Source organism: Magallana gigas, chromosome 3, assembly GCF_963853765.1.
Source record: "Magallana gigas chromosome 3, xbMagGiga1.1, whole genome shotgun sequence".
Taxonomy (NCBI): Eukaryota; Metazoa; Mollusca; class Bivalvia; order Ostreida; family Ostreidae; genus Magallana; species Magallana gigas.
Window position 1 is genome coordinate 53404087 of NC_088855.1, and position 18933 is coordinate 53423019.

An 18933-nucleotide genomic window follows, 5' to 3' on the forward strand; every position below is an offset into this window, starting at 1 on the left:
ATTTGATATTTGATTTTAAGTGTGTCAAAAGACATTTACAATTAACCAGATACAAAAGGTTGACAATTTGTCATTTTTACTCAAAATTCCATTTTTATGAAATTGAATTTAAAACATGTTAACAGATTTTTATAACCAAGAGACATCGATAGGAATATACTAGCCATGCTGATAGGAGAGATGCATCAATCAGTTAGTCATTATAAACGATAAAAACTTGTTCAGTGATAGCAAATGACAAGTTATTCAGTCCATGTTTAGCTAGTCTGACACCTTTAGTGTCAAATTATCTACTTGGTAGAAGCCAAAGGTTGTTAGGAGATTAGTGTCAAAAGAAAGGGGTATTTCAGATAAGGGAGCATCATTGTCCAATTGGTGATGGGGTCAGAGAGGTTCCACTGTACCACTAAACGGTACCTGATCTGACACAGTACTGTATGACTGCAGAGTTTGATGATCTAAGGTATTAAAAAACCAGTATCTAGGTTAATGCAGAAATAATTTAATGAAGAAATAATTTAATGAAACTATTAATTAAGTCAGTGAAACACTTTCATACTCTGACATCATTTTATAATACATGTACTTGATACTTTCACGTTCACAAACTACATATAAACATACCTATATGATGTAACATTGACTCTGCTACAATTTTTTTTTTAAATTATGTCTGTGAAAAGAAACACACTTCCATTTACCACCGGCAGAGTTAATTTCATTTGATTATTTTAATGTCACCCTAACATGAGAGAATATTTCGTATGGGTTAAGCTTTCTTATCTTCTACTATAATTACCTGGTACTCTATCTCAGAGGGACTTTAATTATATAACTGTAAATAATTAAGACCTTTTATAACAATGTCTGTCAAGTTTAAGGTCCTTTAAATATGCTTTCTAATTACAACCCCCTTCAAAGGATCATTTCTTTAAAAATCTATAGTTGTCCAAATGATATACAAATTGCCTCCCTTGGAAGTTTAAGAACTGTACTTTGGATAAGAGTAGCAAGATTTCTTTTAATGACCAATTATTTTTTAGAAATTTTGCAGTGATTAAAATACAACTTTTTATACTAAAGACGAATCCTTTTTTTCTGATACATTAGTTGTTAACTGAAACTGTAATGGCTGATGTCACAAAGTGATTGCAATACAAGATGCTGAATGATAACGTTTTCTGTTGAAGACTTTTCGCATCAGTTTCTCCCCATATACATGTATCTCATCAGTGCTGTGTCTCCTGGGGTAACATAGGATGACAGAATGTCCTTCCTAATGTACTTATCAAAGACAATAATGAATCATAAATTTACATCCACTAATTGGTATTTTCTCATCTATGACAGCCTAGATTGAAATCTTGTAACCTACATTAAGTGCAGAGAGTGCACAGCCTGACGTCACACTAAAGATAAGAATTGATTTGCCTCAGACTGGAATGATGACATGTCATTGGATGAAACTCTCCATGTGATTGCCGTCTTAATCTTTTTACACAGAAAATGACAAAATTTAGATGGCAACATGGCAGACACAACATTATTTACCTTCAGTTGTCTTAAAATTTCTTTCTTATATGAATACTATTTTACAAAAATGTTTTAATCTTCAACAAAACCTAAAATAAGTCTATTCTCTCTCTTCATGTATAAAGCTACGTACGTAAAAAGAAAGATAACTTCTATTCCAGGCAAAAGCAAACAACCATTTAATTTAGCCTATAGAATTTATCTATTTCAAGGTTTTAATCATATGTTACACTTTTTATTAACACAAAATTATTTTTTCTGTTATTAACCAACATAATAAAAACTTATTAAATGTATTGTTTTTTTAATGAAGGGGTATACAATACAGCTATATATATAAATCATTTGAAACCAATTAATGACCAGTCTTATTAGTTAATTCCCATAAAACTATTGATGGACCAACTTTATTGCTGAATTTTGTCGTTCCCATTAGTAATTGGGTATATCAACTTATATATATATACATCTACCACATATTTTTTTTAACAAAACCGATTGTTATTCGTAGCTTTATAGAAACTGACACTGCAGGCTGAAATCTACATAATCCAGTGTTATCCAGTCCTGCCATGGTGCAAATTCCGCCAAGCAAACAGCTTTACTAGCCTTAAATATGTCGATTGGTCAAAACTTACAGGAACCTAAGAAAAATCACGGACTGCTCAAAATAATTATTGTTGCTACCTTCATATATCACATGAATCACCAGACATAAATTATAATTATTAGTATTTTATTTTAAAATATATATTCATTTGGTACCTTCATATTTTCATGAAGGAAATATCCTATTACAGTCAAAAATCATTATCTTGAACTAGATGGGACTGCAGGGTTATAAACTTCAAGATATCTGAGCATTCAAGATTCAAGGGTAATTAAAATACAAGTACAAGTGGTTGGGACTTACAAATCACTTTGACATATCCATTGTTTCGCGATATTGGTATTTGATATACCAAAGTTCAACTGTATTAATGCTTACACACTCATCTCTTAAGGTGGAATAACACATCGCCACAAAATGGCTGAACTCTGATCGAAACAACATTTTGTTTTATTTTATCGACGGTAACATATAAATTATTCCATAGTCAAGTGGATAACATGTCAGACTTTTGATCCATACATCCCAAGTTCGAATCCTGCAGCAGCTTTTGTTGTTGCTTACTGAATTGGATTTTTTTATTTTTATTCATTTTTATCCCCAATTTGCAAATTTTTGCTTATTTGACATATGTATAGTTTATTTATCATTATATCTTTCATCATCAAATAACTTACTGTTAATTTGAGTGACTTTTCCCAGGTGTGTTATTCCACCTTAACAACTTCATGTTTTCAAAACAGTTTCTTTGTTTTCATACCTCATTTAATTAAGACATATTCATAGAAAATGGCTAGTTTACGTAAATGGGTCACCTTCAAAAAGTATTAGCAAAATAAACTTAATATTTCAATGCTGCAGATGTAAATTATATTGACCAAAAAAATGTCTCAGGTATCTCACTCATGGTTGAATTTTTAGTTTGTTCTCACCAAAATCTCACACTTTTAGATGCAGGTAGTAAAGTCAAACTTCTGGCAAGCTTCCTAAAGACATCATTTTAAACAATAAAAAATTCTTAATTTATTTTGCCTCAGCAATAATTTGACATCAACCATTAGGGAATTACAAATGGGATAATTACTTAATCAGTTTCATCTTTCATGACTAGCATTTGTATTTATTAAAGCTCAAAGCATTCGCAATGAAAGAAACATTACTGGCTTAGAACCAGTTATTGGCTAAACCAAGGAACGGTTAATTAGGACACAATTATCCAGAATTCGGAAAATCTGCAAAAAATGCAAATTTGCTAAATAACATCCAATGATATCAAGTGATTGATATGAAAAAAAGGATAATTGCTACCTGTTAATATTCAGTTTAATAAGCTTTCTGCCTGATGAATTGATGAATAAAGTAAATTTTTAAATACAATGATTCCACTGTACCCCATAGAAAACTCTGAGTTTGTTTTGACATACCGGTAAAACAAATGGCCATACAAAGACTAAAAGAAGATTAATGAAATTCTTTACAGAAGGGAAAGCAGCAAAAACATGTTAAATTCCTACCAATATTTATAGTCCAGAACTATATATTATGATTTGTCATAATTAACCCAGCAAAAGGGGACATTCTTTCTTTAAATATACCCGTAATCTTAAATACCAAAAATATTTTAGAAATATTTAAACAATAAAATGCTTTCTTTGGTGATACAATGATGAAGGTAGCGACATTGCAGAAAAAATAGATAATTCGCCTTAATAGTTTATGTAATTTTTTTCTGCCATGATCCCTAGCTTCATAATCCACATGAATCATCAATGAATTATCAAAGCATTTTTTCATTTATATTAACATCTTTCTTTTAACTAATTAATAAATTGATTGTGAATTAAAAGTTAGTGAAATTCACTAATTTACTGTTAATGTATAAGTACATTAGCTAAAAGAAACAGCCAAATCGTCTCCTGTGAGATTTTGTTTCTGACATCATCATAATTATTTCATGCAGTCTGTTATTTTTTAGGCTTTGACAAATGGATAAACAGGGCCTGTCAATTTCATGAAGTCCTGTCAATTTCTTGTCAGTTTCAGTAGCTGTAGATTTCGACCAATCGATAACATGCCATGTAGATTTCAGTCTAGCTGTTTCTGTAGAGCTATGAATTAATTAACTGTAATAAGTTTCCGTAAGAAATAGAGAAAATAATATTTGGTAGTATAAATTTTTTCAGATGGTGGCTCACTACATGTATATTAAAAGTAACAGAAGTTGTCTTGCTTTGTATGATATCCAAAATATAAGTGCTTCTAAGATTTTTCTCTAAAATTCAAATTTTCATCCTTTTGTTGAAAGAGACTCATTATTTTCTTACTGCAGGTCACAGGTATCAATCTCAGGTAAATTCATTAGTGATTGATTTGAAAAGAAAGATAACCCAAGTGAAACTGAGGAGTGTTTATTAAATGTTAGATGTAAACTACTAACTTACCTTGAGAAGGTATAAACGAGAGCTTATATAAGCTCCAATGAGACTTTCTTAAATTCATTTCATTCTAATTAAATCAAGAATACAAACTGTGTACATTTCAAAAGAAAAATTAAGAAAATAGAATTACATATTTGTCACTATATTACAATTACCAAAAATATATTATCATTTAAAAACTTCAGTTACCAGGTGATCATATTTTTTTTAGAATAAAGTTATTCATATGCTCTAGTTTTATTTTAAAATTACATACTCAAAATTATGTAAATCTGCATCTACTTCAATTCAAAAATTGGTTTGCTGCATTTATTGCATAGGTTTTTTTTTCTGTATATTGTACACAGGATTTTGCCCTTCTACACTTGCAAGTGGTTTTGCCCTACCTTGAATTCACCCAAACAAAGTTTCATATAATTCAAGGCATTGGAATTTGCCCAGTCTTAAATTTGCCCATTGACAAGGAGGGCAATAGGGGAGAAAATGAAACGGGGACACATATTTCCTTATATTTACATTTCAAATATTTTTTTCACGTAAAGTGTGTGAAAAGACACTGCAGCTATTAGACTGTAACACACACAGGGTACTCAAAGGTTAGAATGACTAGTTTTATTATATGACATCACAAACGTTGAACGCTGTAAAATGCAATGACACAAGCGAGAATCAAAGTTCAGGCTTGTAGCTGTTACAGTGGCTCTTCCATTAATTTGAACTTACCCTTAGGATAAAACAGAAATTTTGACATATAAATCACATTTGCAGACAAAGCAAGAAGTTTAAAAAAATGTAAATATAAGCATTAAATCATTATTTTTTGAAAGATATAGTCTCATAAGTGCAGCGGTGTGTGCATACAAATTTTCATAAAGCGCTAGCGCGCGTTACTCAATTTGTATGCACACACCGCTGCAGTTATGAGACTATATATCTTTCAAAAAATAATGATTCAATGCTTAAGTATACAGTATTTCATTGTTACAGTACATTAATAAAATGTTTATCTTCACTGATACTGTATTACTGCATATTAAAAGTATATACATGTAACTAATAGCTCATACATCATAATCACAGAAAACTTAATCCCAGATATTTTGGTATGTCAGCATTCACTATTTTTTTACATTGAAAATTAACACATTTTTCTCATATACACAAATATACAGTTATTATTTTGATAAGATATGCTTCACTGAGCACATAAGTACATAAAATTAATACACAATATTTCATATGACATCACAATAACTTAATTATGAAGGGCATCTTGGAGCACCGGGCCTGTGTGCACACAGGAAAATCTACCTGTACATGTACGATGGAGACCAAAAGGTTCTTAAATGCTGCTATTTTTATAGGGCAAAAAAGGTTTACAATTAGCCCCCCCCCCCCCCCCCCCCCAATACAGCACGGATATGACCTATGGATTTTGCTTTTTCTCTTATCTAAAGTCGAAACTGCATGGACAGAGATTTTTGGACCTAAATGATCTACGATATGCCACAAAAGACATTCTACAAAAACTTGACAAGAAAGTTGGTATGAACGTGCATTTTATAAATCGGTTAAATGACTTGAAAAGTGTGTGGAACTGAAAGGTGTTTACTTTTAAGAGTAACATGTTTGACTTTCAGTTGTTTGACATCACCTGTGGAAATATGAAATGGTGTTCATAAATCTAAATCATGCAAAGTAAAAATCGCTGTATCTTTTGAAAAGAAATTCAAATTCATATATTTACATCTAACAAGTATTATTCCCTCTTTTCCTTATGGAAACTATTAGTTTATTCATAGCTCTATAGAAACAGCCAGACTGAAATCTACACGTCCTGTTTATCAATTGGTCAAAATCTACAGCGGCTGAAACTGACAAGAAAGTGACAGGACTGAAATTGACACACCGGCCTGTTTATCGTTTGGTCGAGACCTACAACTACCTAATAAAAATCACGGACTGCATGAAATAATCATGATGATGTCAGACTAAGTCTCACAGAGGACGATTTGGCTGTTTCTTTTGCTAACGTACTTAATATGTACATTAACAGTAATTTAGTTAATTTTACTTACTCTTTGCGCTCAATGTAATAATTTGTTAAAAGAAAGATGTTCATATAGACAATAAAATGCTTTCTTTAATGATTCATGCAGGTTATGAAGGTAGCGATCATTGCAGAAAAAATTACTATACATAACCTGTGTTAAACCCGCTAACGCGGGTTATGTATTTTTTCTGCAATGTCACTACCTTCATATCCCAAATGAATCACCAAAGAAAGCATTGCATGGATCTATACTCATTGTCTTAATTGCACCATTTATAAGGAAGCTTTCTATAAACCAGACTGATTATAACCTATTATACATGACTGTGCAAAATATACACTGTTAATTGAATTGGAGATGAGAATGGCATTTGGAAGACTGATCAGAAGATCCAAAACATTTGCAATACTAGTATAACAAATATGTTTAGTCTAAGATGATGATATCTACAAATAGTTATTACGCAGCCTCCTTATTAACTTCAATTTATTCTTTAACCATTACTTTAACAAAGAGAATCTAAATATTTGAATAAAGGAATTAAGCTTAACTTGTCAAATACAATATATATATGCCAATGATTTAACAATCTTTCAATTTCATTTAAAATAGACAGTAGTTGTTTAAAAGTATAATATAAATTACATCATCATCCATTTCTATAGAATTAAGAATTTGACATTTTTGATAAAAGTGCCACCGGGGCATTCGATGAAATTATTCCTTCTGTTGCCCCCACTCAGACTAAAACATAAAGGAAAATAAAGCCCATCATACTTGCCAACTGACCCGATTTCGTCGGGTCACACCCGATTTTTCAACCCTTCACCCGATTATTTTTTATGACCCGGCGGGTCATGCTTTTCACCCGATTTTTGTCGAACAACCCGAAAATCTCCCGATTTCCGGATTTGGTTCGTAAATTACGTTGCGCGTTTGACTTCCAGTTATGAACCCAAGCTGAGCTTGGATTTACGTAACGCGTAAACAATGCCGCTGGCTTTAACAGACACATTAAGTGTAATTATTATCGTGAGTTGTTTTGACTAAGCGAAGGTTTAAATCATTAAGTGTGATGGCTTCCAATAAGAAAAGGTCTTCATCGGGGCCAGCAGAATCAAAACCAACAAAAAGAAAACGATATTTTGTACCTATCAACATATCTGGGAAAATGAATTCCCATAGCTAAAACAAAGTAATCGAGTTCAAAATGGGGCTTTTGCGTTCTATGTAACGCACATTTGAATGTTGGATTTTGTTCCCAAAATGATCTGACTAAACATTCAAAAACGCCAAGTCATGTATAGAATGCTTTTTAATACACAGTAGTCTTCCAAGTCACTTACAACTTTCATGCCATCATTTACAGAGTTCAAAAGCAACGTAAATGTTGCAGAAACTCTTTTTGCATTTTTTTTTCAGCTGAACACAACCTACTATTTTCTGTGTCAGATCACTTTACAAAATTCAAAATCAGCAACTGTTAGTTAAAATGCTTCTTTGCAATAAAGTATTACACATAAGTTTTAACACATATTTCTATTGTATATACCTATGAAATGCATGATAAATATGTCGTGAATGTCGTTACGCGCTATGACCAGATTTTTTAGTTTCCAAATCTGGTCATGACCAGATTTTCACATGTTGGAGGTTGGCAAGTATGAAGCCCATGTGTGTCCCAGTAGATGACGATAAATTTAGTTTAGAGAATTCCCACTTCATTTTTAGAAATGAAGATGTTCTGAATGACTGACCATGAAATTGAATTCCTGATATAGGGCAACACTTGGGCTGTAAATTGCTGCTGTGACTGCGTGGTTTGGGAAGGTTAAGCGGGGCCGTACAAACAGTATATATGTGGCGTGATCTCTGATCAAAAGACACGTCAGTCTCTAATTGTCATAATGTCTGCATGTCAACAGATGAGGGATAAAAGTACTCTATTACTTGAGCTGTGTTATTTAAAACATCAAGAACCTCAACAACAGATCAACTTTTCTAATTTTAGAATTCAAGAGCAGAATTTCAAAGAAGCGATGACTTTTCCAATACATCAAAATTTGCAGGAACCCAAATCTTCAATTTTTTGACTGATGTAATAAAATACAGATTCATGCAAACACTGAATAATTGGTTTTGTTCAAGATCAGTTTTATTTCTAACCCATTAGAGATTAATATTACTACAGCTCACATGAATCAATGGTTCAAATAAATTTCCTTAGAACCAAGTAAGCTTTAATATCACAAACTTAAAATTAATTAAGTTTCAGTAAATGTGGATTTCAAGGGGTTTAAAACCGTTGTGTCCTCAAACAGGGTTTCATCATAGAAAGAGTTTTTTAAAATCTTCCTTTGAAGAATACAGACTCTGAGGCTTCAACTTGTGAAAATAATGCAGTAACAAATTAATATATAGCTGACTGCCTTGACCATAGGGGTTAGAGAGGGACCACATAGAGGAATTATGGGGGGTACAATTCAGAGAAGACTTAAGTACGTGCGTGTTAAACTTTATAAAAGTCATGCTGTAATACATTGGTGGTGCATCACATTTGAATAATAAACATAGGTAATCACAGATTACAAAGCTCACCGAGACGAGACATCACCCTTATGAGACTTCACCTTTATGAGACCACCTTTATCATATTAAATGAAAATCATACTTTATGATTTTGGATATTCATGGATTCTGTTTTGACACAATATCATATGTTAAAAAATTGTATGATAATCATATGTTCATATGTTAATCAATACAATAATATAAAATGAAATATTGCATCCTATCATATTTACAACATATATCATACAATACAATAAAATACCATAATAAACAATGATGAGATATGATATTGTAACGTATGATATGACATTGTATTGTGTTATACATTATTGTATTTGATCACATAATACAATATCATAATATATAAAACAATATAGTATTATATTATAATATCATATTACATAATACATCATAACATTGAAACATATGATATTATATTGTATAATATAGTATGATATTGTATGATACTGTATCATTTTTGAAACATAATATGATATTGTATCATATGATACAATATAATTTGATACAACATTGTATCATATCAAATGATACAATATTATGTGATAAAGTAAAATATATAATACAACATTATATTATACATATTGTATCATGATACAATAATATATTTTACAATATCATACAATACAATTTCATGTGATGTGATAATATATCATATAATAAACCAATATCATATTATACAATATATTGTATGATACGATATTATATAATATTACAGTATCATATTATACAATTTCATGTGATATAATTCTACATTACAGAAACTTATATCATATCATACAATATCGTATGATACAATATTATAGAATATACAATATTGTAACATAGGATACAATATTATATTTTGCAATATCTTATGCAATAGTATCATGTGATAAAATAATAAATTAATAATACAATATAATATTATACAATATTGTATCATAATATACAATACTTTACATAACGATATCATGTTACAATATCATAACATTAAATATCAAAAAATTGATACAATATTATATCGTATCATATAACTTTTTATCATATTACATATGATATTATATTGTATCATATTAAACAATATTGTTTCATACCATACAATACTATATCATAGGAATCATGTTATATCATTTAACAACAAACACATCTATCTATCGAGCAGGTTTGAGTGAGGTAGGAGATTTCTTTAGCATCCTTGATAATGGAGATCAGGCTCTGCATCTGAAGTAACCTCTGCGTTTCATTTATAATATAGTAAAATCAACTATGCAAGCTATCATCTATAAAACATGTGACCTGTTCCAAAAAAACTAAACCTCATCCAGCATCCGAAACCTATGGCTCAGATTCAGCATTCAAGCCTGTCAGGTGCATCAGTATACATAAGACGCATCTCCATGCAAGTTTGGTGAAGTTCAGACCAGTAATAACTAAGATATTATCATCAGAGGGCACTAGCAATTAAAACCTTAACCTGCTCCAGCATCCGCAACCTATGGCTCAGATTCAACATCCATGCCTGTCAGATGCATCTGTATCATAAGACACACCATCCATTCAAGTTTGGTGAAGTTAGGACCTGTAATAACTAAGATATATTTTTTAGCATCCTTGATAATGGAGATCAAGCTCTGCATCTTAAGCTTCCTCTGTGATTCATTCATATTACAGTTTAATCAACTATGCAAGTTTGAAATAGTACTATTATCTATTAAACATGTGACCTGTTCCAAAAAACTTAACCATATCCAGCATCTGAAACCTATGGCTCAGACTCAGCATTCAAGCCCGTCAGGTGCATCAGTATCATAAGACGCACCATCCATAGAAGTCTGGTGTAGTTAGGACAAATAATAACTAAGATATAATCATCAGAGGGCACCTGTTTCAAAAACTTTAACCAGCTCTAAAAACCTTAACCTCCTCCAGCATCCGAAACCTATGGCTCAGATTCATCATTCAAGCCTGTCTGGTGCATCAGTATCATAAGACGCACCATTCATGGAAGTCTGGTGAAGTTAGGACAAGTAGTAACTAAGATATAATCATCAGAGGGCACCTGCAACAAAAACTTTAACCAGCTCTAAAAACCTTGACCTCCTTCAGCATCTGTAACCTATAGCTCAGATTCAGCATCCAAGCCTGCCTGGTGCATCAGTATCATAAGACACACCAACAATGCAAGTTTGGTGAAGTATGGACCAGCAGTAACTTAGATATTGCTATCAAAGGGCACCTGCAACAAAAACTTTCACCTGCTCCAAAAACCTTAACCTCCTCCAGCATCCGAAACCTATAGCTCAGATTCAGCACTCAAGCCTGTCTGGTGCATCAGTATCATAAGACACACCATCCATGCAAGTTTGGTGAAGTACGGACCTGCAGTAACTTAGATATTGCTATCAAAGGGCACCTGCAACAAAAACTTTAACCTGGTCTAACAACCTTAACCTCCTCCAGCATCTGAAATTTAGGACTCAGATTCAGCATCCAAGTCTTTCAAGTCCATAAGTAGGTCCAGATGCATCATCCATGCAAGTTTGGTGAAGATAGGACAAGTAATAGCTTAGATACAGGACCTGCAACAAAAACTTTAACCAGGTCCGGACGCCGACGCCGACGCCGAGGGTATAGCATAAGCTCCCCCTGACTTCGTCTCGGTGAGCTAAAAATAAAATTTTCAGAAAACAAGGGCATTAATGATATTCTGAGGAAAATTCAACCCTCTGAAAGATACATTTTCATAATATCTATCATGTGCATTATATCATTGGATTGAAAAATAAATGGTAAAGATGGCTGATCTGAACAGTGCTCAGAATACTGTATACAGGGAAATATTACCCCCCCCCCCCCTCCATTTTATTTTCACTCTGTTGTGGGCAACTTTAAGACTATAGGCAAATTTTAACAAGATAGATTAATTTCTTTCCATATGCCTGTTTCTGGGTGAATTTATGAGACTAAGCCATTTACAAGTGTATAAGGGTGAAATTAACACAGGGCAAACATATTTAACCCTGTATACAGTATTGTACAACTTGTAAAATATTGAGGTGAATTTAAGGATTGGTCGTAATGCCCAAAAATGAGGGTTATTAAGTGTTGGATCAGAAGAGTATATCAAATTCATTTAACAATTCATACAAAAGAAGAAATTGGTGTGGCAAAGATGATATTCCAACTTGGTCATGCACTATAAGTTTTATGTCAAAAAAATCAAAAGTACATGCATTTTATAATAAATAATCAAAACTCAAGTTTAAATAACCATCATTTATACCTTAATCTAACAGGGTAAAAGAGAAGACTGGGGGATCAAATTGAAAGAGACAGAAAAAATCTGGTGTTGAAAATTATGGCTTTAATCCAGAAAACAAATAAATGCAAGGCATATATAGTTTGAAGCATTTTCAAGCTCACATCATATTGTAACCCCTTGTGTGTCAGACGCCACATATAGTCGAAATGGGGGGGGGTGCTATATGCAATGTCTTTTCTGGTGCTGAATATAACTCCCCGTGAGAATCAAGATCGTAGTTTAAGCACTACAGCAGTAACAGCACAGAGGCCTTAGTTGAGTTAGTCTAAACCAGATTAGGTGAGCAACATGACCCATGGGCATCACCTGTTGTCTCTGCATTCCTAAAGTTTATTAATCATTTGGATGAATGTTTAACTGTACACCCATTCCTTTTTTAAAATTCTAGGAAAAGAAATTCCAAATCAGTAAATCAATCTGTGCACTGCAGGTCATAAACATCAGAATGCTTGGTATTTGCATGGTTTAAAATGATGAATGAATTTGATATAGGTGAAAATAAATCTTTTCCCCTATATCTCTGAATCTGCATTACAAAAGTATTGGTGGTAATAAAATGAAGACTTAACATTTCATTCTTCTTGAAATGCAACCAGTAATTTATCTTTTGATTGCATAACCACTAGACTTAAAATAGATCTACTGGTGTCTTGACCATGTTTACCTAAAACTATAGCTATCCATGAATCGATCTTTTCAACCAATGATTTCAATATACATTCCTGTGGCCTTTGGATGGTTGACTTCAGCTAGGATTGAGGTTAGATCAGATGCATGCTGCAGGCTAGAGGACCCGGTACCTGCCACTGATGGCCAGAGTTACTTATATCACAGCTGCAGTGATACTTTCATAATCTAGGAAATTAATTACCAGATGGAATATGAAGCCTGGTAATATTTGTTTAGTCAAAATTGTCCAAAGGGTGTTTCACTATATACAATAAACAGAGAGGAAATAATTATTGGGCAAAATAGTGTTAATTGGGCAGAAATGAGTCCACTCACTGTATCAGAGTAGTCATTGAACAGCCTTGGACTTCGAATCTTATTTTGATCTCTGAGAAACACAGCTGAGGTCTCCGCCATATCACCTTCTTAAAGGCTCTTAATGTGGATCCCTATTAGCTTGTCTTACCAAACATAGCTTATTCATAAACATTAAAGGCATGATGAAATAATTACCCTTTGTAAGTGAACTTTGTGATCATGGTAATTTTTAGACTACTAGTATAATATTATTCTCCTAAAGACAATAAAAGCTCTGGAAAAGATATAGAAAATATTTCAATTTCAAAGCTAATTAAAATATATGGATTTTTCTTTCATGATTAAAAGTTTACAGCTAAAAAGTCATAGATTTTAAAATGTTGGTAGATATATATTATATGATAGACCGCTTGTTGACCACCACTTACAAGTTTAACCATGGCTATACCTCAACACAGATTACTGGTATATGCTTCATATAAATTGTGAAGTGATTTATATAAAAAAAAAGAGTTCACATCGGTACCTTAATCTAGTTTTTGTAACAATATGTACAAAAAAGAAACATTAATTGAAAAAATTTAAACGTTACAATATTTATTGAATTCAGAATTAGTACATTCTAAATATGAATCATATTGTGATGTAATGTAGGCATTGTCAAAGTAATACAATGTACACTATTATTTATTAGTCTAACACTGCACAGAATTCATTTCCTATATTATTTTGTACAAAACATGCAGCGATAACATTAATAATGTCAATCAAGATAAATTGATAAAGCTTCGAAGTTTGCAACTGACAACACAATTTATACTCAAGCTGCCATTATTGGCATCTAATCCATGCACTAAACTTTGCTCTGTGTCACTTTAGAGTGCAATTAAGTACTCAAAGATGGTCACATCTTGATATAGTTGGAATGCGATGATAAAATCAATTGCAGCATCTGCGGTGAATTTGTCTCCCTTTAATGACAACTTCAGAAAGGTATCGGATAGTGTCCCCTGGCACCAACGGAAGAGATTTCTTCTCATCTCTACATACTCTCAATCAGGAAGTTCCAAAGAGTTTCAGAGCACAAAGCAACATTAACAGTTTTTTAGAGTTTTTTAAATTAAAAAAAAAATACATTAAAGGCTCATTCTGTAAAGGAAAATTAAAACAAAGAATATAATCAAAGCCAGGACTTAGGACTGCAAAGCAGTGACAGGTTGAAATAAACACACTTTGAAGTTCAGTCTCATTAAATTTCCCCCTGCCATTTTCAACTTGCATTAATGTTTAAGATGCTCGATCAGTCATTCAGACAATAATATATCTAAATCAAAGTTCCAAATTAACTTTCAGATTCTATCATATTGGTAACAAAGCAAAATTGATGGCATTATGAGAGACTAAAGAAAAGAGTCAAGCCAATGCAGCCTTTCAAATTTTAATGTGTTTTCTCATCAACTGACATAATCAGGCTAGATCCTGTCTGAGAGCTTGGATATTCTCCATATTGTTTACTGTTACCCACACAATTAGCACTTAAAAATCCACCCAACAGTCCCACAGCATTATCCAGACACAATCCCATATACACCTAGATATTTTTGATATATGTGTTGTTTCAAAAATTGTAAATGGTTGATTTTTCCCCTGTTGTCAATGAACCCTGTTTTATAGACCTCAAATTGTCCTTATCTACCATTTATCAAATATCCATTCTTAGAAATACTCAAAAAGGATTTTTGAAGAAACGTTAATTGTTAATTTGAACATTCTACTTTTACAGAAACTAAATTAGTTTTTAATTTTTTTTTCAGCTAGGAATAAAATACCGGTATCACTTTTTATTGATACATATATACTGATAAAAAATTGCCAGAAGGCCATTAAATAAGCAACTAACCTTGGAACAGTGAAATTACAAAAAGGGAGACATGAAACTCCCAACCTTTTAGAAAATATGCTGGACAAAAAATCCTCTTGAGTACATTAGAGAGATGAAGTCACACCTGATACAATCTGAAATTGGAAGGCCATACATGATATCCATCTTGTGATGCATGCAAGTTCATTGTTAGAGATGTTCTTAAAATCTAGCAGTTCCTGTTCTACAAGGATGTTCTGAGATTATTTTCAAGAAGAATTAAAGGTATATGTGTTTTACAATTTATTTGTACTGTCAGGAAGGAACATAAGTAAAAAGGCAACATATATAAAAAAAAAATTAAATAGGGTTAAAATTGTACCAGACAAACTGTGAGAAAATGCAATTATGCAGTGAGTCCAGGTGTTTATCAATTTAAGAATCAATAACAGAGGTAAATAAGATTAAAGGTTATAACAATTTTGAAAAAAAAAAAAAAAAAAAAAATTTAAATTAACGTATCAAAAGCAAAATCAAATTTTACATTACTATCTTATATGTCAAAATATTATACAATTATTGCTGTTTTTTTAAGGTCATTACGATGATTTAACTACCCGAGAAGGTACTAAGCTATTTAGTCATCTCATTGATAAAAAATAAACAACAATAATTGTTTTAATATAAGATTCAGCGAAAAATTGATACAGACATATCAAATTACTTATTAACATTGTTGAAAAAGGCAGTGATTTAAAACAAATGTAAATCAAGAATGGAGACAACACTCAATGCCAGGAAAAAACCTGCACACTATAGACAAGTACTGGTTCATGTTCCCAATCAATGACTGCACTGAACAGTATTGCAATATATGGTTTCTTCCCAATATAAAATCAGGTGCCTGTTAAGATCCATGGGCCTCGTTTTATTTTTCAAATGCCTGATATAGAATAGTTTTGTCTTGAAATTGATGTCATTTGTGCTACTACCGTAATTTAAGCTGTGCTGTTGTTGAAAGTATAAAAAGGATTTAATATTTTCAATGAATTTTTAATGCTTTGTCTGTTATGTCACCCATGCAATAAATTAACCTATATTGGAAAGGTTCATATATGATTGAAGGTGTTGTTTTCAAATATTTTTTTCACCTCATTGTTCAGTATCTGCATGTTGAAAGATGCATTTTAGGGTGGGTATTCTTGGTATTGAACATTAATCATGAAACTTAAGGTACAATGGAGGTCTGAAATAACAAAACTGGAGGCATTGTCTACTGCATTACATTGGATTGGTTATGCAAGTAATTCATTTTATTTCTAAATACATGGGTGTGGCATCTAAGTGATGTTCAAGATCAATGGTTTGACATGTTCTTGCCAAATATACTGTGCACTCTTTCTATTTCTAATATCTTTATGATCAGTTATATGCATCTTTTAATAATACTAAGCATTTTTGACTTTACATATTGTGAATTTATATAATGCGCAATGTATTTTGATTTTAAAATGAAAAACTCAATGAAAATTCATATCACCAATATATTTATACCCCTCCACATCCTGACTAAAGTCATTGTTTCACACACATGCACTTGTCTGTCAGACTCACTTGATCTTGATGGCAGACATTACCCTTGAGGTTAGACAACCGATCCAAACATGACTTTTTATACATTTTATGTTATGAGGTTGAAATAAGATAATTTCCTCAAAGAGTATACTGATAATAAAAAAATCCACTTATGAAACTTTACCACCTTTTGTTAATAGATTATTTCCATGAAGATTCTTATTATATAGCAAATTACCATGATGTTAATAGTCAATTGTTGCTTTAGATTGATTTTATAAATGCATTTTTCACTTCATGATAAAGTCCTGAGAACCCCCCCCCCCCACCAACATACACACGAATTCTTTTCATGAATGACACTGAGATTAGATGAACCCTGTAGATGATGAGAAAATTATTTGTAAGTTCAACTTTTGATTGTATTCATTCTTTATGGGTAAACATTGAATAGTCAATAAATAATTTTCAAATTCAATCAAATCAGATATTTGTTAAAAAAAGGCTTTAATTAAGACTTGAAATGATCAGTGGTGCACCTGGCATGCCCCCCCCCCCCCAAAAAATTTTTTTTTTTTTATCAAAATAACATTAATTCATCAATATTCCTTCTGGCAAAGAAAATAAACAATTTGTGAGTCTTTATTATTAACTGTTTTACTTTTGCCCTGGACCCACTAGGGGCCTTATAAAGCCCCCCCCCCCCCCCTTCAGAGTATAGAGCACAGATCTGCTCATGCAAGTACGATTTTAACATAGGATTTTCTTCATGAATAATTATACACATCATTGTTTAAAATGGTACTTGAGCAAGCATGTGGTTGATGCTTCCCAGTCCATTGGAAAACACCCATATTTTGCTCCAAAACATTAATTCAATGATAATTTAAGATAAGACAATCTCCATGACGTCATTTCTACATTACGACATTACTTGGCCGAGTGATAACTTTTACATACTTAATTTCAATATGATTTAAACTATTTTCAACCTTATTCTAAAGCTCTTTATAGAACTTCAATTTTGGGGGCAAAAATGCATAATACCACATGTAGTCCTTTGAAAATTTCCTTCACTGCTATATATGCAGAACTTTTCTTTTTAAAAATAACATGGAGGAGTCTAAATTGGCTTTGATGATCAGGACCTAGTAAATAAAGCAACTACTTTGGATTTTATAGGGCAATTTGATGTTTGTGCACTAAATGACATACCATTATATATACTGGAAACTGAGATACAAAAAAAACAACCAAGTGACCATATTTTTGGGGTTCAAGCACTGATAAATGATGTATAATACACAGTAAACAATACTGAAGTACTATGGGGAACCGCTTCTTAAATGCACCATGATTCTGTTTGATTAACGTAAACTGGGTCGGCTGAACGACCTATTATTCCCTACTGTCACACTATTGCAGTGTACTGATCCTGCACCAAAGGAATTCAGTGATGACACACAAAAGCTCTAGTAAAGTACTTAATGAGGGAAAATTCGAGAAACATATATGCCACTTATGATTCTGAACAACAAACAGGATCATTATAACTCTCATATGTCACAAATGTGTCAGTAAGAACAATATGATATTGTCCCCAGAAAGTAGTACCATTTTAACAAGGTCTTGGACTTTCAGTAGGACGTTACTATCAATTTTTTGCATCAAAACAAGTTAAAAATGACACTGGTTTCGAGTGAAATATAGATTGCTAGTCTTAGCTCCAAAGCCAGACAAATCTTGTTGATTTCAATGAGCAATGGCTGAGTGGCCAGCAATGAAATAGACAGGCCTACATCACATTGCTGTTTGACACAACTACCCAAAGTCCAAGCTCTTGTTAAATCAGGTTCTAATCTTACAGTAAGGGTGTCAACCTTCCAACAATAGCAGCCTGAAGACCATAGCTATCATCATTTCAACTACTTGGAAGGTAGATTTAATTAAATCAAATGGAACATCAGATTCCAATATCCAAT

General features: G+C 32.3%; 1 protein-coding gene across 3 annotated transcripts in view; it reads right to left on the reverse strand.

Annotated features, from left to right (window-relative positions):
* Window positions 1-18933, reverse strand: part of LOC105345801 (CD109 antigen) — a 147828-nt gene that overhangs the window by 55860 nt on the left and 73035 nt on the right. The gene's annotated exons all lie outside the window — the stretch shown is intronic.